At 58.1% G+C, this 22919-nt stretch overlaps 1 protein-coding gene across 2 annotated transcripts in view; it reads right to left on the bottom strand.

The window, feature by feature from the left end:
* Positions 1-22233, bottom strand: part of CYRIB (CYFIP related Rac1 interactor B) — a 131260-nt gene extending 109027 nt beyond the window's left edge. Inside the window, exon 1 of one of the 2 annotated variants that reach the window (XM_028533944.1) lies at positions 22191-22233. The gene's annotated coding sequence lies outside the window, so the exon portion shown is untranslated. Of the gene's footprint in view, positions 1-21940; positions 22072-22190 lie in introns of those variants that run through there. The other variant, XM_028533942.2, reaches the window with a different exon arrangement.
* Between the last annotated feature and the right edge of the window lie 686 nt (positions 22234-22919).

The raw sequence follows: 22919 nt of genomic DNA on the forward strand, positions 1-22919 counted from the left end.
CTTGAGGTCTCGCGGCGTCCCGAGATTTCCATCGCATTGATTATTTTAAAAAAACCCAAATGGAGTTAGTTCCCAGACGATCTCTGATGCTGGCAATCACCTTAATCGATACGTGAGGAGCCACTGGGAGCCACTCGCCAGCAGGCACCAGGGCCAGGCTGCCCTCACGGAGGTCAGGGGAGAACGCACCCCGACTCCCTTCCGCTCCAGCAGCAGCCCTCTGCCCTCCCGCTGACCACGCCCTGTGGCAGCTGCCCAGGGCGCCCCGCCCCTCAGCCTGGCCCTCGCCGGGTGTAGGGCCCTCCCAGCACATGGGAAAGGTGTTTTCTTCTCTGTCTCTTCCAGGAGTCTGTGTCCTCCCCAGTGGTTAGCACCGTGTGGGCACAAAGTAGGTGTTCAGTGGACACTTGCATGGACAGGTACATGCATCTCCTGCGTGTGCATGTTTTATGCATATAAACAGGTTTTTATATGTAGCGTACAGTTGGTATTCATGAAATGCTTGTTTCCATATGCATGTACACATGTGTAGAACATGTTTTATATGCAGAACATACATGTTCAGGAAATGACTGTTTCATATATATAGTGTGTGTATGTAATTCATATGCGTACACATTAATGAATGAATAGGTGCAGAACACATGGTTTAGAGGCAGAACAGGCTGCGGAGCTGAAACGGAACTCCAGGAGGGCAAACGTTACCCCTCTGTCGCCCTCCACCGCATCCCTAAGCCTGAGCACTGTGCCTGCTTGGCATGCAGTGCGTGCGCAATACACACCGGTTGGCCAGATGAATGGCCAGCCTACTTTCATCCGATGGGCTTTTACTGAGCAAGTACTTAAGCCAGTACCCAGTCTGCACTTTCTGGATGGTGGGGGCACCTGGTAAATGGGAGTGCAAACCACACACACACCACATACTAACCAAGGGGAGGGCTGTGAAGGGAAGGAGCAGGCTGCCTAGGGAGTAGAGGGGGATGTTCAAGAAAGACTGAAACTGACAAAGGAAGTGTCTGTCTACCTTGCAAAGATCCAGGAACACAGCATCAGACAGAGGGCCAGCCTGCGCCAAGGGTGGAACAGAAAAGGGTGGGGGGGGGGTTGCAGCCAGGGAGGAAGGGCAAAGAGGCCACAGGGAGCTCAGAGGAAGGCAGGGGCTGGGCCCTCAGGACCTGGGGTTTCGTTCAGTTCTTAAATGACAATGGGAAGCCTTGGAGGGCTTTAAGCTGAAGGAGGGTCAGGTCTGATTTCCATTTTCAAAAGATCTGGGGCATTACAAGGAATGAACTGGAGGGGGTGAAACATGCCCCCCAATACCACCACCACCTTGCCTCCTTGTCAGAGAGTGAGAAGCAACCCTACTGGCCGCCCCTGAATCGCACTCAGAAAGACCCACAAGGCTCAGCCATCCCGATTCACTCCACTTTTCAGACATTTAATGAGCACCTAGTAGGTCCCAGGCGCTGTGATAAACACTGGAGACACTGAGGGGACACAGGCCCTGACCTCCAGGAACCTAAAACCTCGGCAAGAGCAGCCAGCGTTGCACGGACTGGAAGCACTGAACTCGGACCCACACTTCTGATGGGGAGCGGCAGAGACTCGGGGCTCTGCGTCAGCACAGAGTCCTCCCCCCCCATCAGATCGTTTATGCCGTGCTTCCTTCCCAAAGGGCACTGAGCAGTGTGCAGCAACAGCAGAGCATCGATGAGGACGATACAGAAGGCAAAAAATCTAACAGTGAAAACAAAGCAAATACACTGAACCTAAAGGCTGCTGCTAGCAGCTGTGCTTAAGCATGATGACTCTGGCTCTGAGCTTCCTGGTAGCCAGGGCAGAAAGGGATACCGGATAAGGAGGAAAACAGAGGCAAATGGAGGAAAAACAACCTTTCCTCTATGTGGCTGCCGCTACATTTTAAAAATAAGAAATGGGCTCTAAAAAAAGTAACCCAGGGCGGGCAAGGAAGAGGGACCTTGGGTACAGGCACCCCCTGGTTCATCTTGCTCATTACAGAACTCAACTTCTTCCCTTAAAAATGTGTTCCTCCTCTGGTTCTACTAGTGATCAAGCTAGAAATGGGCATTTCTTGATCATCTTTCTTACTTCCTCCCTCCCTATCAACCTCACACACATTAAATGAGTCACAAGTCCTAAAAATGCCACCCCCCAAACAGTTCTCGCATCTACTCTCTCCTTCCAATGCCCAGCACCACTGCCTAACAACCGGCGACCCTGTCCCAGACCACCTCCTAAAGGGGCCCCTCCCTCCAGGCTGGCTCTGCTCCAGCATGTCAGCAGAGGGAGTATTCTAGAGATTGTGAGTCTGGCTCATCGCTCTTCTGCATGCAGTCCTCTCCTGAGTGGACTCATTCTACCCTCTCCCAATAGAAAATGGCCACAGGCTTGAGCAGGCCTGAACACATCTCCCGTAGGGTGGCCCCTGGGTGGCATAAGGCAGGTGGTTCCAGTGGTCTTAATCGCTTTGTCACAGTAAGCAGTTCAAGGAGGCGAGGACCAAACAGCACACAGGCCACAGGGACGGGCTCCCAGGCATGCACATGACCTAAGGTGGTCCAATAAAAACGGCGGGGAGAGAAGGGGATGTGAAAGCTGGAGCTGGTGCAGCCATGTTACCACCATGAGGAAGGCAGCCTGGGGACAAAGCTCACACGGGAGGGCAGAGCTGACAGAACAGCAGAGAAGCGAGCCAGGGCCCAGATCAAACCCCACCTCAAGCCCGGCCTACCCCAGCCCATGTCAGTTACACGTGTTCGTGAATCCCCTTTCCTAGCTGATCTGGCTTGAGCTGTGGTTCCTGTTTTCAGCAACCAGAAGTACATCTACTCACCATAATCTCAACATAAAGTATAGACCCCTTGGTGTGTATAACAGGGACCGGCAAACTACCACTCACAAGCTAAATCAGGCCTCCCACCTGCTTTTGCCAATAAAGTTTTATTGGAACACGGCTGTGCCCACTCATTTATGGATTGTCTGTGGCTGCTCCGGAGCTGCCGGGGCAGAGGAAAGCCTGCAAAGCCTAAAAAGTTGCCATCTGGTTCTTTAGAGAAAACGTTTCCTGACCCCTCCCATACAGGTCACCCACATTTTGGCATCTGCCTTCCCTTCCGGACTGACCACCCACCACCCTCTGTCTTCCCACCCGCTGTAACACCTGTCACTGGACTGCCATTTGGCATCACTAACTCCCTGCAACCTACTAACCTCAGCTCAGATGTCGCCTCTCCTCTGCGGGTCCCCCAGCAGGACCAGGAGTCCCCTGTGCAAACACAGCACCTTCCCCCGGCCCTACTGTCTCACCGTCCCGGGCGGAACTACGCAAGGTGTGCTTGTCTCCGCCTCGGGACTGTAAGCCCCCGACCCGCCTGGATTGGGGTTCCTTCACCTGGTGTCCCTGTGCTGAGAGCACAGTACCTCACCCACAGTCGGCGGCCCGATGTTTACGGACCGGAACTGCAGCAGGCTGGCTCTGCAGGGACTGAGATCAGGCTGGGTGGTGGAGCCCCCAAAGCAAGCTCACCGGCTCGCATTGTGGCCAAGGTCTGTCCCAGGGACAGGAGCCTCGCGCTGGCCCCGGCCACACACGTGAGTCAGACTTACTGATCACAGACGGCAGAAGTCAGCGGTGACTATGATGGGAAGCCCACAGGATCAGCACACGGGCTGGAGGAGCATGCTGGGATAAAGGACCGTGGGAGAGAGCTGCGGCCAAGGCCACGGGACATCTGCTTAGGACACTCGCCATCGCCAAGGGGCTTTCCACGCTAAGGACCCGTGACTGCCCCTGTGTCGCTGTGGCACTCGGCCCAGAACCTAAGCCATGTGGCCACGCTGAGGCCGTACGCCGGTGCCCGTGCAGCTGGGGGCGGGAAGAAAGAAGGTCTGGTCCACTTTGGTCTCCACACTGGGAGGCAGAGCTCTGCCTTGCAAACTGGGAGTTCCCCAGGAAGGTGGGTAGGATGCTGAGCACCCCAAAATGCAGAAAGCGCCCATGAGACACATCCGCTCCCCAAACTGCAGCAGGAAGGCCCGTCTCGCCGTCGCCGGCCCCACAGAGTGGACTCGGAGGCTCCGGGCGCGCCTGCAGAGCCTCGGGGCCAAGCGTGCCCACAGGAAGTGTTTCTCCATCCCCCACCACAGAGAGCAAGTGTCAAGCAGAATTTCAAGCCTCTGCTATTGCAAAACATCTAACATAGTAGCGAAAGCTTGTTTCCAGAAACAGTCTTCCCCGCCCTGCCCCGTAGTAAAGACATTAGGCTTCAGCTAGCTGTGTTGTGGATAACTTTATTGCCACCATATGAAGTTCGTTCGTTCATTCATTCACTCATTCATGCTGCAAACTGTCCCAAGGCCCAGATAGGCCAGGTCCTGGGCTGGGTGTTGGGGCACAGAGACGAATCTGTCATCATCTCTGACTTCCTGAAATTCAGCTGAGTTTCACTTTGGGGAGGACAATTGTAGCAGAGGGTTAGAGGTGAGTGGTGTGAATATCTGTGCTTTGGACCTTTTTTTTTACCATGTTATGGGTCTCTCTCTCTCAGAGACACACACACAGACACACACAGGGGGCTCCCTACCCCCTCCGTCGGCCACCAGCCCCAGGACCGCGGTCCAGACGACAAGGCCTGCATGTCCAAATCTGGATTGGATCAGGAAGCGCTGCTGGCTACTGAGCTGGCTAATGAAACGTCCAGCTTCGGCAGTCTGCTTCCCTGAGTGGGCTGGGACAAGAGGCGGAGGCAGACACTGTCACCCACCCGGCTGTGGACCAGGGCAGGCTCCAGCCCTTGGCTCCTGCCCTTGGCAACAGCTGGTCCTCAGGAAACTGGGCGATAAAGTTCATCGCAGGGGCTCCTGCGCCACCCTCCCCAAATCCCAATACCAACACCTGCCGTTTGCACCACACTTTCCAGTTTATGAAACACATGGACATACATTCGCTCATTCATTCACTGAACACCTGTTACGTGGGAGGCACTTTGCTCAGAGGCAGGAATGTAATAAAACACAGCCCCTGCCCTGTTGGATGCCACTTCCTCCAGGAAGCCCTCCTTGATCTCTCTGGATGCGGTGGGTCTGCGGTCCCCACCTCCCTCACAGACCCACAGTACTTCAGGCTTCCCTGTGTCACAGCCCCCTGTGCCATCACTGCCTGTCTGTTGACCTCAACACCCCCTCTCACTGACATGGAGAAGGGGCTCGTCTGTCTCACACGCCACTGTATCCCCAGGGCCTGACACGCAGGGGGAGCAGAAGAGATGTCTCAAGTATGAATGGGAACACCTGGAAAGACGGGGAGCCGTCTGGAGCCAAAGCCAAGGGGACCGGGCAGGTAAGACTCTTAGGGTGAGAAGCTGGCATGACCATCCCCCTCAGCATCTAGACTCTCAGAGACCTCGGGTGACTTGTCCAGGACATTCTTGCCAATAAAAGTAGCTGGGCCTCTCATGCCACTCCCTTCTTACCAATTTCGGTCCCCGCCCGACACGCCGGCCACAGTCTGGCCTTCCCTCTCCTCGGGGCCCCGAGTGCCACCTGCCTTCCCGTGCACAGCTTACTGTGGGGGCCTAATGTGATCCGGACCCTCCCCCAGGGGACCCTCCCATGAGATATGGTGAAGATAGAAGCCTGTGGTTAAAACAAACAGTGGGCTCCTGACCATGGAACGTCGGTAGTTATTTATCCATCAGACTAGGATTTCCTGAGCACCTACGGGACACTCCCTCTTAGGGGCAACCAGGTGTGAAGGCAGGTACAAATCACGGCCTTCTCAGGTCTGACCCGGAAACGGTGCTACGAAAAGGCAGTGCCCCTTTGGTGGGTGGGCGGATGGATAAAGGGACTGCAGAAAAGGCAGTGTCCCCGTGGTGAGCGAACGAGTGAATGAGTGAGTGAAGAAATGAAGGAACGAACGAACGAAATGCAGGCAAAGTCAAGTGCTCCACTGCAGGTCAAGACATGACCCCGCTGACTCAAGATACATGGCCTGTTGGGAGGGGCGGGGAGACCATCTGATTCCTCACCCCCAGGTCACTCCGTTGGCTCTCAGGGGATCCCTGCTTTCGCTTCTTCTCCTTTCAATGTCCACAGTGCATGAGAGATAGAAGGAATGAGCCCCTTTTACTGGCTGTTGCCGGCTTCCTAATTAAAGACAAGGATTTGTGTTTACTCAGCGTCTATAAACACAGACCCAAAAAAAAAGTGTTTAAGAGAAAGCAGATGAACTGCGGGCAAGGACCGGCTAATAAAATCCGGGGGAAACGCTGGGAGTTCTCAACCATGACTGTGATTAAACAAACGTGCAGAGGGCCGAGCCCAGGAATGTGCGCAGGGCCTGGGTTTCCAGGGCACAGTGTAAACCCTCACTTCCTGCAGAATTAATTGGTCCCCGGTGAGAGATCGTGCGAAGTGCCTCTGGACCGTGCAGCTAATGCGGTTTTCCCTCCTTGCTCCTGCCACCGGCTTCTCGTGTAGCTCGTCAAGGCTGCACGTGAAAGGCCCGTGGACATGCGGGTTGGCTGGGAACAGCTTTCAGAGGAAGAGGGAGCGCAGGCTGGAATGGAGAGCAGCACCTGATGAAATGTCGGAAGCCAGGGCTGACCCCTTCTGGAACATTCTCTGTCATCCCACCTGGCAGGGCCTCGGTCTCCTCACCTGGCCACTGCACGAATCACTGGCCAAGGTCCTCCCTCTCCAATGACTATGAGCCACGTTCCTCCTCAGTCCAGGCAGGAACCTGGCTGCGTGTAGAGAAGTACCTCTCTTTTGAAACACGGAGGAGAGTCTGGCCTGAATTGGACCATGAATGGCAAAGACAATGAGGAGCCCCGAGGGACCCCCAGTTGGCCCCAGGAAGAGAATGACTTCCCAGAGATCAAAGGGGAAAAGGAGAGGCGAGGCCAGGGGCCAGCCCTAATGAAACCCTAATGAACAAGTTTCCACAATTAGAGACAACAATGGGAGGGTAAGCAGTGAGGCCCACAAAACAGTCGATGTCTTTGATTAAGTGCTGATGAAATTCCCCATCACTGCTTTAATCTGGCTCCCCTGGGGAGTTTCATTGGCTTCGCAAGACATTTTCAAAGAAAACCATCCTGAATATACATTATTCCCTAAGCCACTACACAGAGAGACTGGCCCTCCTGCCTCCGCCCCTCTTCCCTCTCCCAAGCAGGCAGCCGGTTCCCAGATGAGTCTTGAACGTCAGACAGTGGCGGCAACCTGGGCTCTCTTCTGAAAAGATGCTCCCCTCCTCACCCGCGTGGGCGCCCTGCAGATCCCACTCCTTGACTAGAGGCTCTGCTTACCAAGGGCTTTCTGCGCCTGAGGCTGAACCCAATCTCCTTGGGCTGGGACAGGCCTCACAATGCTGAGGTCCCAGTAAAGATCAAAGAGCTCCCTGGAAACTGACTGGGTTTTACTGCCAGAGTGGAGTCTAGCCTGGGTCTATTCCAGGCGGACCCAGATTCTGAACCCCTCTGAGTATAAATGATCAAGAGCAAAACACACCAAAGGACTGCTCCAAAACAGAACTGATCTGCCCACTCACACCTAGAAGTTCCTTGAATGCTGGCCTCCCTATTTTTTTTTTTTTTGCACATTCTGTTCCCTTTGTCTCAAATGCTGTTCCCAGCACTGGTCTTCAAAGTCAGTTTAAAGCCTTCCCCCAGTCCCTCCCAGCAGAGTTCAGTTCAACATGTCCCGAGTGCATGAGCCCAGCCAAGCCCAGAGGAATAATGTCCACATCCTGCGGGAGACCTTCCAGCCTGGTGTCTCCAAACAACCTCTTGCTCGCAACTCTATTTTTTATTAAAGTTTTACTGTGCAAGATGTAAAATGTACAGAAAGTATATAAAGAATAACACAGCCACCTCTTATACTCACCACCCAGGTGAAGGCATGAAACATAGGGAATACCCCACCTGACCCTACCCTTCTCCCCAGTGCCCCAGAGGTAATAAGCACGACCCTGGATTTGGTACTTTATCGCCGCCCTGCATTTCTTCCTGTTTTGACTACATCTGATTGCACTCCCATAAGCAACGCCTACATCACCGGTCTGCAAATGTCAAAGTTGTCATAACCCGAACACGTTGTGTGTTAATGCGATGGTCTGTGTTCATGTCCACTGCCTCCACAGGGCACGCCCCTCTGTGAGCTGGGCCACTTCCTGCGGGTCTCTCTGTCAGGTGGGGCGGTGGGGGGGGCGCCTACCCCAAACCCCGGCACACAGTCCATGCTTCCTGCACGCTTGTAGAAAATGGGGGCGAGCACACGCAGGGCAGGGCTTTCACCCACTGGGCCCGGAAAGCGAGTGGGGAGAGGGGTGCAGAAGGCTTCCCCCGATGGGGCCTACCTGTAGCACGGCCTTCGGAAGGCCTCCCACTCCCAGAGTGGGAAGGTGCCCGGGACCTGGGGAGACCCCGCCCGGGGCTGAGCGGGCTGAAGGGCACTGGGCACCGCTGACTCTGAGGAATGGAGAGTGCCGGATGTGCCCGGCTCCCAGGAGGGGCTCTGGCCGTGTCTGGTGAACGAGTAACCGCCTCTGCCGATAAGGGAGTGCAGAGGCCGGAACCAGAAAGTGCGGCTGGTCCACAGGAGACCCAGTGTGGGGACCACCTAACAGAAAGTGGAAGTCCTCTCTCAGTGGGGGTGGGGGGCAGGGGACAATGTCTTCTTTCCCTCAGCCCCAGCTCCCACGGCAGAAGCTTCTAAATAAGAAGCCCAGGCGGCTTCCAGGGTCTTTGGGGGGAAACCCGGTGAGTATCATCCAAATGAGCAGGGTGGCGAGAGGGGACAGTTTATGTGGCACCCCCCGAAGGAGAACAGGCAAACTCAGACAGTGGGGAATAAAGGAGGGGGTGGGGCCTCAGGAAATGCTCTTTTCGTGAATTAGCCTGTGTCTTAGCCTGAACAGCATCTGCCCACCAGGTGGAGGTTAAAAAGAGCCGGTGCTAAGTGAATACGCCCCACCTCTAGCCCCGACCCGCTGTGCAGCCTTGGGCAAATCACTCAGCCTCTCTGGGCTTCCATTTTTCCGGAAGAAGGATCCACTCCTTCTACACATGCTGGGAGCAAGGCCACTGTGGGCCTGACCCGTGGACCTAAAACAAAAGCAGCCCCTGCGCTGGGGGATGTTTCCTGGGCTGAGGTCACGGCGCAAACACGCAGCTGTCTACAGACGTACGGTGTTGGTATTCGACTTTGCTTTCTATCATATAAGCCCCTTAGTGGCTTTTTTTCTTCCTCTTCTTCTTCTTTTAAAGATTCAAGACTTGGTCAGTGCTAAGTAACATGGAGAGACAGGAAGCTCATCTTTAATTCAGCGCTGACCAGGATCAGCTCAGCTCAAACCTGCCAAAACGCTTTCTCCCCTTCTTCCCACACCTCTATTCACAGACGGCTGTTCCTCGAGTTCACTCTCAATGATTCACTCCCACAGAAGGCATTGTCTCCGACTCTGAGAAAGGCCCGGGGGAGGGAGACAGGCAGGCAGGGAGGCAGGGGAGGAGAGGAGGAGAGGCAGGGAGGAAAGGCGGCACCTGAGAAAGGGGTAGACCTAGAAAAGATGTCCCCGCCTCCAGCAGGAGGTGCAGAGGGGTCTGGGCCCCCAGGGTGTGGTCACTGGGAGACAGACCCGTTCATCACCCAGGGCCTCTCACACGCCCAACCTCATCCTCTTCGCGCCCCAGGAAGGGAGTCTCGGGGAAGTTGAAGCGACTTCCTCAGAGCAAACGGCAGAGCGGGTTACACACTGCGGGGGCGCAGCAGCGGGCTCCCGCGGCCCTGGGAGCAGATGGCACCCACGCCCGCAGGCAATTAAAACCCCGGAGCCTCCTTTTACCAGCCCTGCTTCACTCCCCAGGGGCCGCCCGCGAGGATCTGCTGAGCTGAGCGAGGTCTCCCGCGAGGCGCTGGTGCGGAGGAGGGTTTGATGACAGGGCGCCTGCCGTGGGAACCCTCTGCCATCAGCAGCTTTCTCGCTTCGCGTTCTGGTCCTTCGTTTTCTTTGCCCTGGTCCCCGAAACGACGAGGCCGAGGACCGGGCATGACTCAGCAGGGTCAGCCCAGGGGGCCGCCGGGCAAGGAGCTGGAGCACCGTCCCTCCCTTCATCGGCCGGAACCCAGGGCCATCTGATTCACCCGTGGGCCCTCTGGGAGGCGCTCAGCAGCACGCAGCCCAGACACGGGGCAGGAAGGCGGCGTGGGAGGGAACGGGGAGGACGGGGTAGCCTCCGGACACTCCACAAACGCCTGTTTGAGATGCTAAAAGTGTGTTCCTCTTTCGGATCTAATCATAGAAACACACACATATATATACACACACGTGTCCAAACTACGAATCCTGGCAGCCGAAATTGTTTGAAATACGGCAATTTCCACTTCCACGCGAAGCAGAGAATGAATTCACGCCCGCACTCATGCAAGGTATGGCTGGCACCCACGCACTCAGCCCCTTTCAGGCCTTTGTGCCTTCCTCCTTCAGACGCCGCTGAGGAGCTCTGAATCACAACCTCTCCAACGTGCAGGCGAAGATGTGAAGTGAGCTGCGTGGCGGCAGAGAGCGCGACAGAAAGCGACACTTCAGACACCACAGCGCCTGTCTGGGAATCGGCACTCCCTTCCACGGCTCGAGATCGGCCACCCACCCGGACGCCCCCGTCTGCACGCACCTCTCGCCCTCCCGTGCTCCACCCCGGAGCACAGGCACAGGCTTCTGGAAAGGGGTGACACTCCTCCAGAGAGGTCAAGTGCGCCCCTCTCTCTGAATGTGCAGGAGAGGGGAGACCCAAGTGCTGTGGACCTACGCTTGCCTGTGTTCGACTGGGGACAAGACAGCAGCTCCCCCATGGACCTGGAAGTCCACCTCTGCCTGGACACGGACCTAAGTGATGCTGCCTGGGCAGAAAACGCTTTGGTCCGGCTGCCAGTCAGTAGCTGTCACTCATCCTGCCTTCCCCGAGAATAACGTCCATGCAACTAGGAGAGAGTTGCCGGTATTATGGTCTCTTTAGATGCCCTTCGCCCCGCCAGCTGCTGACTGGGAGGGAGCGCTCGAATCTAGAAAAGTCACGTGACCTCTCTGGACCCCAGGTTACCTTGTTTATCCAATGGCGACAATTTGTTCCCACGGGCGTAGGAGGGTCTGACCCCCGCCAGCTCTTCTATGTTAAGCATTGCTAGCTATGGTATGTGCCCGGACCGGGGGGCCAAACCTGCAACCCCGCACGTGCCCTGACCAGGAATTGAACCCTCGACCTTTTGCTTTGTGGGACGACTCCCAGCCAACTGAGCCGTACGGGTCAGGGCAGGCCTGTTAGCGTCTTAACCTCGGGAATGCCTGGGCTGAAGTTTCAGTCAGCCTGATCCGTTCTGTTGCCTACCATTTATGAAGTGGTCTAAACCTGGGTTTGGTTCTTTCCCTGGAAACATCGGCGCTCCGGGTTTCTTCGAAGAGGAGAGAAGATGGGAGGAAAGGCAACAGAAAATGTGCCAAAGAGAGCGAGTCATCCCGTTCGGAACGCCGTACCGGGACCTCTGACACCGTTTCGGTCTGGGTTTCCCTCCAAGCTCTTTCCCTATAAACGACGGCTTTTCCCGGTTTCCTCCCAGCCTCCTTGGCTCTCGCACTGAGTGACCGCTGTGTGGCCGATTCGAGAATTTGGGCTCTGTCAGACGCTTCGGTTATTTTCCATTTCTTTTATTACTGTAAAAAGAACCAAGCTGAACATCTTTTTGTTTTCTATTGTTTCCTTAGAGAAGCTCCCCAGAAATGGGTTCACTGGGTCAACAGTTACAACTATCTTCAGGGCTCCCCCTGGCTGGTGTGGCTCAGTGGGTTGAGCGCCAGCCTATGAACCGAAAGGTTGTTGGTTCAAATCCCTGTCAGGGTACAAACCTAGGTTGCTGGCTGCGTCCCTGGTGGGGGTGTGCTTGTACATCGATGTTTCTTTCCTTCTTCCTCCCTCCCTTCCCCCCTCTCTCTAAAAATAAATAAAATTCTTTTAAAAACCAAGTATCTTCTAGGCTCTTGACATACATTGTCCCAGGTGCCCACATGGGCCTTTGGAGGACCCCACTGGCCACCAGCACGAAGATGCAGGCACCTTCATGGGGTGACGCCTTTCACAGGCATCACGGGCCGGGGACAAGGGCCCCCGCTGGGCTTTCTCTGACCAGAGCGCCTATGGAACATTCCAGACTCTGCACGCCAGCACTGCCAAGTCCCCCTGCTGAGCGGCAGCCCTGTGCCACCCAGGAGAGTCAGCTCCATGCGGGACGTCAGTGCCTCCATGCTCCCGCCCCCACACTATTTCACGGGATCCGGAGCAAAAGATCGGGTTTCCTTTCTTTCGGTTTTAAGTGTCCAAGGTCTTGAGCCAAAGGTCAGTTTATCTGGAGAGAGGCATTTTCCAACCACACTCCGGGTCACGATCGTCGGGGGCCGGGGTGGGGGGGGGCCTGGGGAAAGGGCACGCGGGGCACTCCAGAGGTCAGACCTCGTTTATTCCTCACTCACTGCTGCTGCTGCCGGCGACGAGGCAGAAGTATGCAAATGCCGTCTTTCTACACTTCCCCTGCGTTTCACCACCGAAACTTTGAGAAACACTGCTTGGGAAAGAGGCGGTTCCACTTGAGGCCGGGCCCCAGGGAGGCAGGGTCCCCCACCGCTCAGGCTGGGGTCCCCCTGGGGGCCCAGGAGCAGCCCCTTTCGGACCGACCCCAGGAAGGGGCATTCCGCCACAGGAGCAAGGTCAGTCGGAATGGTCCTCAGTAAATCCTGAAGTTGTCGCTGAAGAGTCTGGCCTCACTGGGCCGAGAGAGGCTGCGTCCTTCCCGTGCACTGGGTCTCCCAGAATGGACAGCTGGGGCACCCCTCCCCCCACAACACACAGTCCTCTCCGACGGCAACCACACTCAAGCAGCAAAGACCCAGGAATAACTACACACACACGTAACACACGTGGCCCAGCACTGGGGCAGGACGGCCGCCTGCACACCCTGAACACGTACGTCCCCGAGGCGTCCCAACACGCACTGGAACAGCCAGGCTGCTCGCCGAACTCAGCCACTTCAATGATCCTCAAAGGGCCAAACGCCTTTTTTTTAACTTAAAAAAGAAAAAAAACATCCTGGCTGGCGTAGCTCAGTGGATTGAGCGTGGGCTGTGAACCAAAACAAAGTGTTGCAGGTTCGATTCCCAGTCAGGGAATGTTGCGCAGGGTACATGCCTGAGTTGCAGGCCATGGCCCCCAGCAACTGCACATTGATGTTTCTCTCTCTCTCTCTCTCTCTCTACCCCCCCCTTCCCTCTCTAAAAATAAATAAATAAAATCTTAAAAAAAAAGAAAAAAGAAAAAGCAACCTTAACTAAATGGACAAATGTATTTGTCGGTTGTATCTATCTGTACTTGTTTCACGTGGGGCGTCCTGCACTTCGCTGCGTATGGTGCACTGCTGTGCACGCTGCACTTTTACACACGCACACAGCCGTCACTGTGCAAACACTCCTCAAGGGCAAGCTCAAGGGCAAGCCTGGACGCTGTCCAGAGTTCCTTTCCCGACACACGTCTGTCTGCCGCGCTGACTCCCGGACCCCACAGTGCGATGTGCAAGGCTCCTCCTCCTCTGGTGCTTTCGGATCTTGAGGAACGTGACCACCTACTAGGTACTGGCAGAAAATCGGTCTCGGATCAGAAGGGGAAACCAGGCCTCCCGGGTTGGGGAGCTCCAGGCCAGAGCCCTGCACTTCACCACCCGCCTCCCAGGACAGGCCGCGGGGTCACGGAAGGGGCCCCTCCCCCTCAGCGGGGCTTCCGCCTCCCTGGCCTGGTCCCTCCTTCTTTCAGCAGCGAACCTGTGGGACTCTGGCAACTCGCCGCACCTCTCTGGGCTCCCACAGGCTGGCTGGCCAGGCTCCCGCCGGGGACGAGAATCGACTTCCCAAGAGAGGGATTCCTAGAGGAGGGTGCCCTGTGTTGAGAGGCAGACGCCCCGACACTTGGGATGGGTGGTCCCCCTGGTCAGCACCCTCCAGCTGGTAGATGCTGCCCCTCTGACCACTCATCCAGCCCACGCTCACACCTTCCCTTTCCTGGCGGGCCACGAGTGAAGAAGGCTGGGGAGGACGGGACTCGGTGATCCTCAGTGTCCTGTCCATCTGAGACCCACCGCTCGGAGTCAGAAAGAGACCGGCAGGGGACGGCCATCCCTGGCGGTTTCTCCAGTCGGGCTCCTCTCACTACAGGGCACTGGCTACAGGTGTGGGTGCTTGACCCTCCCACCCAAGCTGTGGGGGTCAGGTGACAGGAAGACTGGGGGAATGCATGCATGGAATGTTCCGGCAAGTTCAGATACTGCAAATGGGTGAAGCCCTGCGAGTGAGGTCCCGATGCCGCATGTAACTCATTCTCTCAAGTCTACCCTAATCCAAGCCCAGGGATTTTCCTTTCAAAGTCAACCCCCACAAAGCTCGAGCCCTCGGCACCCCTCTTTCCCCCACACCTTGCCCCCGTGAGGGTGCAGAGCGACACAGAGGACGCCACGCGTCCCAACACCAAACGCGTGGGCACATATTAATAGCACGTGTCACTTTCACACTGAATTTACCCAAAACCTCAGCACTGAAATTAGTCCAAGTAATCGACTTGCAAGAATAACTTACAAAATCTGAATTTCTCTGGCGGGCAAGTTCACAGAAGAGAGCTGGCGATGCTGGTGGCCGAGAGGCCCACCCCGAAAACCACACCCTCTTCTCACAGCATCCGGCCGTGCCAGCGCCAGCTCTTGGGTAGACGGTTTTCTTGGGTGATTTTTCGAGTGCAGTCTGAGGTTCACGAGAGAAGGGGTAAGAGCCGTGGGTGGCTGCTGAGGCTGGTGTGGCGCATTTGAGCACCAGGCCTGCTTGATGTTGGCCCCTGCGTTTTCTCCGCTTCCTCCTCTGTGAGACGGGGGTGACGGTAGCTGCCTCACAGAGGGACTGCGGAGGTAAGGAATAAGGCGCAAGGCACACGTCGTCCATGCTCACTCAGGGAAAGGTGTCATTGCTTCAGGGGAGACCAACAAAAATGGCCTGAGCACCCACACACAACCCGACGGCCATGGAGCTGTGCTATCGCCAGGCAGGCAGCGGCCAGGCTGAAACGGCCCCTGCAAAGGCTCAGCCTCGCAGCCTCCCCCCACCCCCGGGTCCCGCCCCCGCTTCATGGACCAGCCCCTCTGTCCTCCCTGGGGTCCAGCGACTCCCCCTGCTGTCTCCACGACCAGTCGAGAGCATTTCCCGTTCCCGAGTGACAGGCAAGGGAACAAACCCAGAGCTCCTCCCTCCTCTAGGCTGCTCAGGCCCCGAGGGACTTGTGTGGGGTCGCAGGAGGACTCTCTCTATCCCCTACGGGGACCCATCCCAGGGCCCAGCACATAGTAGGTACTCAACTACCACTGCTCACTCGCAGGGCGGACCTGATTCCTCCAGGAGGAGCTGAGCTCCTGGCAGCTGCGAAGGCGTGTTCAGACGTGACTGTGAGACACCTCCCCGCCCCCCCCCCCCACCCTGCCTTCCTCCGAGGGCCCTTTGATCTGCACGGGCCCCCTTTGGCACCTCCGCAGCTCAGAGCAGCGGGCGAACCCAGAGTTCAGGGGCGCCGAGCAGACATTTTAGGATGTTATTGCCCGAGTTTCACTTCCACCTCGCCTTCTGAATTCTACTTCAACTCTGGTTTTGAGCAAAGCGGGGACCAACGCACGGACCTCCTTGGGTCTACGGGCTCCTCTCCTGAGTCCCGGCCCCGAGGCTGCATGGATAGGGGACTCGAGGGACTCGAACTGCTGAGCGCCTGTTAGAGAGAGGCCAGGCTCCCAGCCAGGCACATGCAGGCATTTTCTGAGCTAAGAGCCACAACAAGCTGCAAAACAGGCACCAAGATGCCACTGGCAAAAGACTCCATGGTTAGGGAGACGGAGGTGAACGGAGACATACCTGACCCCCAGATCCATGGGATCTCTCGCAGGCCTCTCGCAGGCCCAACACTCCCTTTCAAAGGAGAGCCACACAAGGGGGCTGGCGCCAGGGTTCAGTGTTGCTGAAAGGCCCCCCGCCCCCACCAACCGTTTGGAAGTGTAGCCCTGGCGGTGGAAGCGAGCACTGGATGGACGACCGGTTCTCACCCACCGTGACGACGACCTGGGGGAGGGGGTATATTCTGGGAGAGTTTCTGCCAGGGCCTGTGCCAGGAGCTCTTACGCCTGTCATCTCACCCGGCCCTCCAATGAGACTGGCCCAGCTTCCCCCGTGACAGCTCTGGCTGAAGAGGTGCCGTGATTTGCCCGAGGTCACTCTGCTATGGAGGGGCTGGCCCAGGGGCTCCTCGGTGGGACAGCAGTCGCTGGAGGAGCGCCGGGTTTAAATTCCAACAAGCACCCTCTGAAGACTCTCTGCGCAGACGCGTAAAGGAAAGTAGAGCCTTCTTCCTCCCGCTGCCCAAGCCTCTGCCCAGCCTCGCCCCCTCCACACAACTGCACCCCACTGTCCTCCCCACTCCTTGTCCGAGGGCGCTGGTGGGGCGAGGGGGCCCTTGGTCTCCGACATGGTGGGTGATTCCACAGCTGTCTCTTACCCTGTGCTGGGCCTTCTTTTTCCCCGTGGAGGTTAAAGGCGTAGGCCCCTGCCAAAGGAAGGTCGCAGGCAGGAGCACCTCTGGAGCTGGGGAAGGGTGCCCGGTCCCAGCGCCTCCATGGCCCCAGAGCCTCCCACAGAGGGGGGCCCCCGGCACTCACAGGCAGACTCTGTGGAGCCCTGCGAGAGGCCTGGCCTGGGAGCCAGGAGACCTCTCGGGCGAGATGCGTCCCCCTCGGAGTCCCAGCTCCCTCCTCTGTTAAATGAAAAATACTGGACCCCTACCACCTGAAACCGGGGGCGTGGATGAGGCTCCCACTCAGCCCTTCCAGGCCACAGTCACGTGTGAGGCCCACGCCACTTCCCCTTCTTCCCTCCCAGCTCCATCGCCACCTCGCTGTCCCCTAGTTCCCCGCAGGGCCGAGCACACGGCTCTGGCGGGTGGAGGCAGCTGTCTTCCCTGTGCCCCTCTGCCCCCACCGCGGCCTGTCTAGGCCTGCGCCTCCTCGTCATCCGCCTCCTCCGCTGACCGGGTGATCGGCTGCCTCAGGAACCCCCAGTGTCCTATTCAGGTTGGCAGCCTCGGGGTCAGTCGGGTCCCAAATGAATGAGAGGAACAGGGACAGCCGACCTCTCCCTACCCGAAGTGTGGTCCCCGCACCAGAGCGTGGAAGGAACACAAACTCCGTCACGTGGAAAAGGGTTGGACGTGTGGGACCTCAGCCCATCCCAGGCCTCGGGCTCAGAGTCTGCAAGGGGATCCCCGAGAGATTCGGGGGCACGATTCCCAGTTTGGGAGGCACTGCTCCAAAAACCCCTCCCAGCTCTGCCGAGTCCCTACCCCACACTCCTCCCTTTGACCACCCAAAAGCCTCCCATGGGTGGGCCTTTGCAGGATTCGGGAAAACACAGAACACTGTTAACCAAAGGACATTGGTCTTGGGAACCTTCTAGAAGCCTGCCACTGACCCTCACACGCAGGATGGGAAATTGCAGTCCCCAGGGTGATGCCTGGCATGCGCTACCCAGCGGCCCCTGAGTCTGAAGGAACCCCGGACTGCTTTCGAAAACGCTGGTGTACAACCAACACTGGTCTCCGCCCTGGGTTCTGTGGATCTGGCTGCCCTCACCCTCCCACCCACCAGCCCCCGTACACGGGGGGCTGCACAGCTGCCAACCCCCGGCAGCAGACACAACCAGGCTGGCGGCCCACCTGCCCCTCGTGGGCCCCGCGTCCCTGCTCCGTGCCGCCCCCCCCACCGTCCCCCACGCCCCACAGCCGCTCCACGGGGGAAGGAGAGGAGCCTTTCCAACACACGTTTCCGGCTTTTTAATAAACCCTGCAATTCCTCTAATGGTTTCAGATGATCTTAAATATTTATAAAAATCACTCTCAGCAACACTTCATTAAACAAATCTCCTCGCCAACTTCGATTATTTATATATTTATGAACATAATGTCTCCTTCCCTTGGAGCAGATGGCAGCTAGTAAGTCTTTGAAAAGGAGGAGGAAAAAAATCAACGGGAGAGCATGCAAACCCCAGGGTAAACCCCGCTGTACCCTTCGTGACCAGCTCTGGCACAATGACCTTGCCACTTTGGGAAGTGCCCGCCCTGCAACCGGCCAACAATGGACTTGGGAAAACGGAGTCTTGAACTTGAATCTCAAAAGAAGCTGCCAGCCGAGGGCGCGACTCCCAAAGGGAACCGGAGCCCTGTTAGTGGAGGGGCAGGGCGGTGGGGCTAGGATAGGAACAGAAAGGGTCCAGAGGGTAGGAGAAAAGTCCCTGACGAGCACCTACTGTGTGCCATGCCCTGTGCTGGGAAGATCTCCATACAACCTCTGGGTTCATCCTCACAACATCCTTGCATGTGGACATTACTATGGTTCATCTGAAAGATGAAGAAGACCCCAAGACGAAGCTTCTTGCCCAAGGTCACAGAGCTAGCCAGCAGCCCAGCCAGGATGTGGACCCGGGCTGTCTGGCCCCCAAACCCACGTGCACAATGACTCCAGAAACAGAAACAGAGGCAGATATAACTGCCCCTAACCTCATGCACCCTTGACAACAAAACTGTCTTTCCTCCAGCCAGCCGAGGCCAATCAGCCTTCCTTTTAAGACAGGCACGCTCAACTGCCCAGGCTCTCCTGAAGGGACAGAAATCCTGTGCACGGGACAGCCTGGGGAGATCAAGTCTCGGCCGGAAGGAGTCGCTGTGAATGCTATGAGACCAGATGGAGTCAGGGTCACAGACACATGAAGAGCTGACTTGATGAAGAGAGGGAAAAAGATGCTTTGCCCTGAGAAAAGGGTGAAAAACAGGATCACAGCGATTCCTTCTTCACCGGGCCTTTACCCTGGGCCCCCAACACGGACAGGGAAGGAGAAAATCGGCCCTTCCCCCTCACCCACTCCATTCGCTTCTCCTGAGAAGCTACCATTGGAGTTTACAGAGAGAGGAGATTCTAACCTTCAAGCTGTTTGCACTCATTCTAACCCAGGGAGCAAACCAACCCCATGATCCATGGTCCCATTTTACAGGCGGGAACACTGAGGCTCGAGCGGTGGAGAAACTCAGGCGCATGCCCACTGCAAGCAAGGGAAAGGGGGGGCGGGACAGTGGGTCTCACCCTGTTACTAGGAAGCCTGTAAGATACGCGTGGGGTGGAGTGGTGAGTATTTTGCCTGTTTACAGCCGAGGAAAAAAGGGTTACAAGAGGCCAGTGACCTCTCTGTGGCTCCCCAGACAGCCTTAAAATCCAAGTGTAAGGATTTTAAAAATGGTTTCCCTGAAGATGGCCAAGTCCCAGACGGCGAGGCCACGGGACGGTGGTCTCTTCAATCGGGGAGACATGGGTATCGCTGAACGTGAGGCCTCCCCCTCCTGGCTCCGGCAATCCTCAGGGGTCCCTCCTGCCGCGGCCCCTGGATCCTGAGGTAAGAGCTGGCAGTGGCTGGAACTGCACAATGGGGAATCTAGACCCACTTGGGAGGAACCGCCAGAGAACAATGTCAAGGTCACCTACAGGCCAGTGCGCTGACGCTGACCTTGACTTGGAGACAGAATGTGCCTCCACAGAGAGCAATAGGGAAACCCTCACTCTTTTGTCCATTCTATCAACGCACATACACTGCACGTCCAGCACAGGCCAGACGGCCTGCCAAGTGCCAGGGGGACACAAAGGCCACTCGGGCAGGGGTGAAGTCTACAGGAAGGAGCCTCGGGGCGGGCCCCGAATCTGCCACTCACTGGCCGAGGGTCTCGGGTCAAATCCTGCACTCTAAGTCTCACCGAAGGAGAAAGAGGTCACTCCCCTTAGGTAGCCGAGGTCACTCCACATCTGCGGAGTGCACCGGCCCCAGCTCACGCTGCAGCGGCCTGGCGGAGGGGCGCCCGCTGTTGCCTCTTAAAATGCCAGCAGCACTCAGGCCCCTCTCCTGCCTCCAGAGGGGGAAAAAACACGGCTGAGGACCCTAAAGAGGCACAGAGAAGCCTTTGGAAGCTAAGACAGAACGAGAAAGGATGGCTGTCGGAGAAAGCAAAATTGCTCAAAAATCTCCCGAAGTGAAGCGCAGAGAGGCACACTGGGCCTGCACGTGAAGGCCATTTCCAAGGGTCCCTGTGTTACGAAGGCACCCCAGCCTCCTACTCCACCCCTGCTCGTGCTGCAAGTCTAACGAGGATGCAGACAGTGCACATCACAACCTGGCTCCCCAGGAAGAAAACCCAGGCCAGCGGACCACTTCTGCGTGACCCACCAAGGGAGAACACCCACCTCGCCCCAGCTCCCTCCGAGTTTACCGGAGCCCCAGGCCTGGGAAATCAGCCCGGCTGCCCACCCTGGCGGCCGGCCCCGGCCTGTCATCTGGCCGTGGCAATCAAAACGGTGGTGCTTCCTTGTCATTGCCACAGAATGCAATCTTCCAAGAACGGGAGACGCTCTAAGTCAGAGTGTAAGCTCCTTGTCACAGGGAGTCAATATTTTCACATGGTAATCCTCCTTGCTCGGGGAGGGGTGATTAATTACACAGGTTCCAGGTGGCAAGATGTGGCTCTCTGGGGATTGTGGGACAGAGATGATAGGGCCAGGAAGCCAAAAAAAAAAGTGGAACCACACCCACTCACCTCCCAAAATTCACATCCACTTACTCATTCCCCAAATATCCACAGAGAACCTCCCCTGTGCCCCAGGCACCCCTTCTAGGGGGTGGGGAGACAGAAACTAAAGGTGGCTGACGATGACACCTTCCATTACTGTGGGGCCCCCCACCCACCCACGCACACCCCTCAGGCCAGGAATCCAAGCTCACTTTCTCTAGGGTCAACTCCAAGCAGCCCATTTTACAGACAGGCACCTAAAACTCAGAGAGGGTAAGCCACTTGCCCAAGGTCACACAGCCTGTCAGTGGCAAAACCAGGATTAAACCATAGGTGCAAAGTCCACCTGACACTCCCCAGCCAGGCCTCCTCCCCGCTCAACCCCTCCTCCACCTCAACCCCTCCTCCACCGGCTTCATTTCTTGCAATTGGGTGGGGATCAAAGACCGCCCCCCCCCCACTCTAGCAAGGGAAGTCCTTGGTTCCTCTTTCCTCCCACCCGCAACACAGGACACACAGGTGGGACCCCCGGGAGGGGTGCACAGCCCCAGGAGAGCCCTGCAGGATGCAAGGGCATCCACCGTTACCACTGAACTTCCATTTGAAAATAAAGATGATGAAAAGATAAAGGGCAAAGAGGAAGTGCTCCTAGAACATAGGCGGGTATTCACCCCAGGAGGAAGTCTTGAGGCCAATGGAGATTCTGCTCACCCCCTCTAGTTCCTCAATTCTAAGCGACTGGCCTCCCAAGCCCCCAATGGAAGTTTGCTGGGGGGGCGGGGGGGCTGACCTGCGACCGGGGTCAGACCCTGCGCCCTCACCTGGCGTGCAGAAGGGGTCGGGGGGGAGGGGAGCAGAGGGGGGAACCGCCACCCGGAGCCCCCCTCCCTCCCGGTGCAGGACGCCGCTGCGCGCTCCCCGCAGCTGGGTGGACCCGGCGGCGGCGGCGGTCCCCAGGCGTGCGCCCCTCGCGTCCTCCCGCCCCGGCCCAGCCCAGCCCGGGAGCATCCTCCGGGTGCCCCCTGCGGCGCCCCCTCTGCAATTCATTGGCACCCGGCGCGGCCTGGCTCGCACCCCCACGTCTCCCCGCACCCATCACTCCCGCGCCCCGCACCCCGCGTCCTCGCCGGTGCCAATCGGCTCCAAGGGCGCGCGCGGGGGGGCCGGGGCGGCGGCGCCGGCGGAGCCGGGGCACCTACCTGGCGGCCGGGCGGGCGGAGACGGAGACCGGAGGCGGCCGCGGGCGCTGGGGCGCAGGAGCCTGGGCTTCGGTGCCGCCGCCGCCGTCGTTTCCGGGTTGGCGGGTCTCACGTCACCGCCACAGGTTTGCGAGCCGCCCCGCCGCGGCGGCTGCAGCAGCCCCAGCAGCCAGCGGCCCGGTGCGTGCCAGGCGAGAAATCTCTATAAAAGGAAGCGACGCCGCGAGGAGGAAGAGGAAACGCTGTTTACCTTCGCGGAGCCGAGCCGCCGGCGCTCGCACAAAAGGAGGACGCCCGCCGACGCGCCTCCCCCCGCGCCCGGTCCCCGCCGCCTCGGGCCCCGCGTCAGCGCGCGCGGCGCCCCGGGACCGCCCCGCGCCGGCCCCCACCCCAAAACCCGGCGGCGGGGTGCACGGGACGGGGTGACCCGGCTGCGATCGGCCCGCGCGCCCCCGAGCACGGGCGCTGTGGCCCCGGGCCGGGGTGACCTTGGCCAAGTCACAGCCCGCGAGCCAGCCGCAGCGTGGGCTTCACTGGGGGCCTCCTCCACCCTCCTGACATGCAGGAGGGAACCCCAGCCCTGGGAGGCGCAGAGGCGGCCCAAGGTCACAGCAGGTCGGGCGGGGCGCCAGCTCGAACCCGAGTCCCCTGACCTTCCCGCCGGCAGGTTCCTGGCGGTGGGTCTGCGTCCCCCTCGCCTGTGCGCTGGGAAGGATGGTGATCCGCGCCCAGCCCGCCGCACGGCGGGGTCAGTGAGAGCAGCATGGGCACCCAAAACGTGCATTCAGCCCTCGACAGACCTTTACTGAGGGCCTACCGAGTACCCGGTTGCTCTAGGCCCTGGGGGCACCGGTGGGAACCTAGACAAGGTCCCTGTCTGCGGGGCGGGGTGGGGCAGGCAGTACCAAAATATACCTGCCGGCGTGCTGTAGGTGCTTAGTGCTGTGAGGAGAGAACTGGGGGGGTGGGGTGGGGGTGG

This window comes from Phyllostomus discolor, chromosome 7 (genome assembly GCF_004126475.2).
Source record: "Phyllostomus discolor isolate MPI-MPIP mPhyDis1 chromosome 7, mPhyDis1.pri.v3, whole genome shotgun sequence".
NCBI classification, from domain to species: Eukaryota; Metazoa; Chordata; class Mammalia; order Chiroptera; family Phyllostomidae; genus Phyllostomus; species Phyllostomus discolor.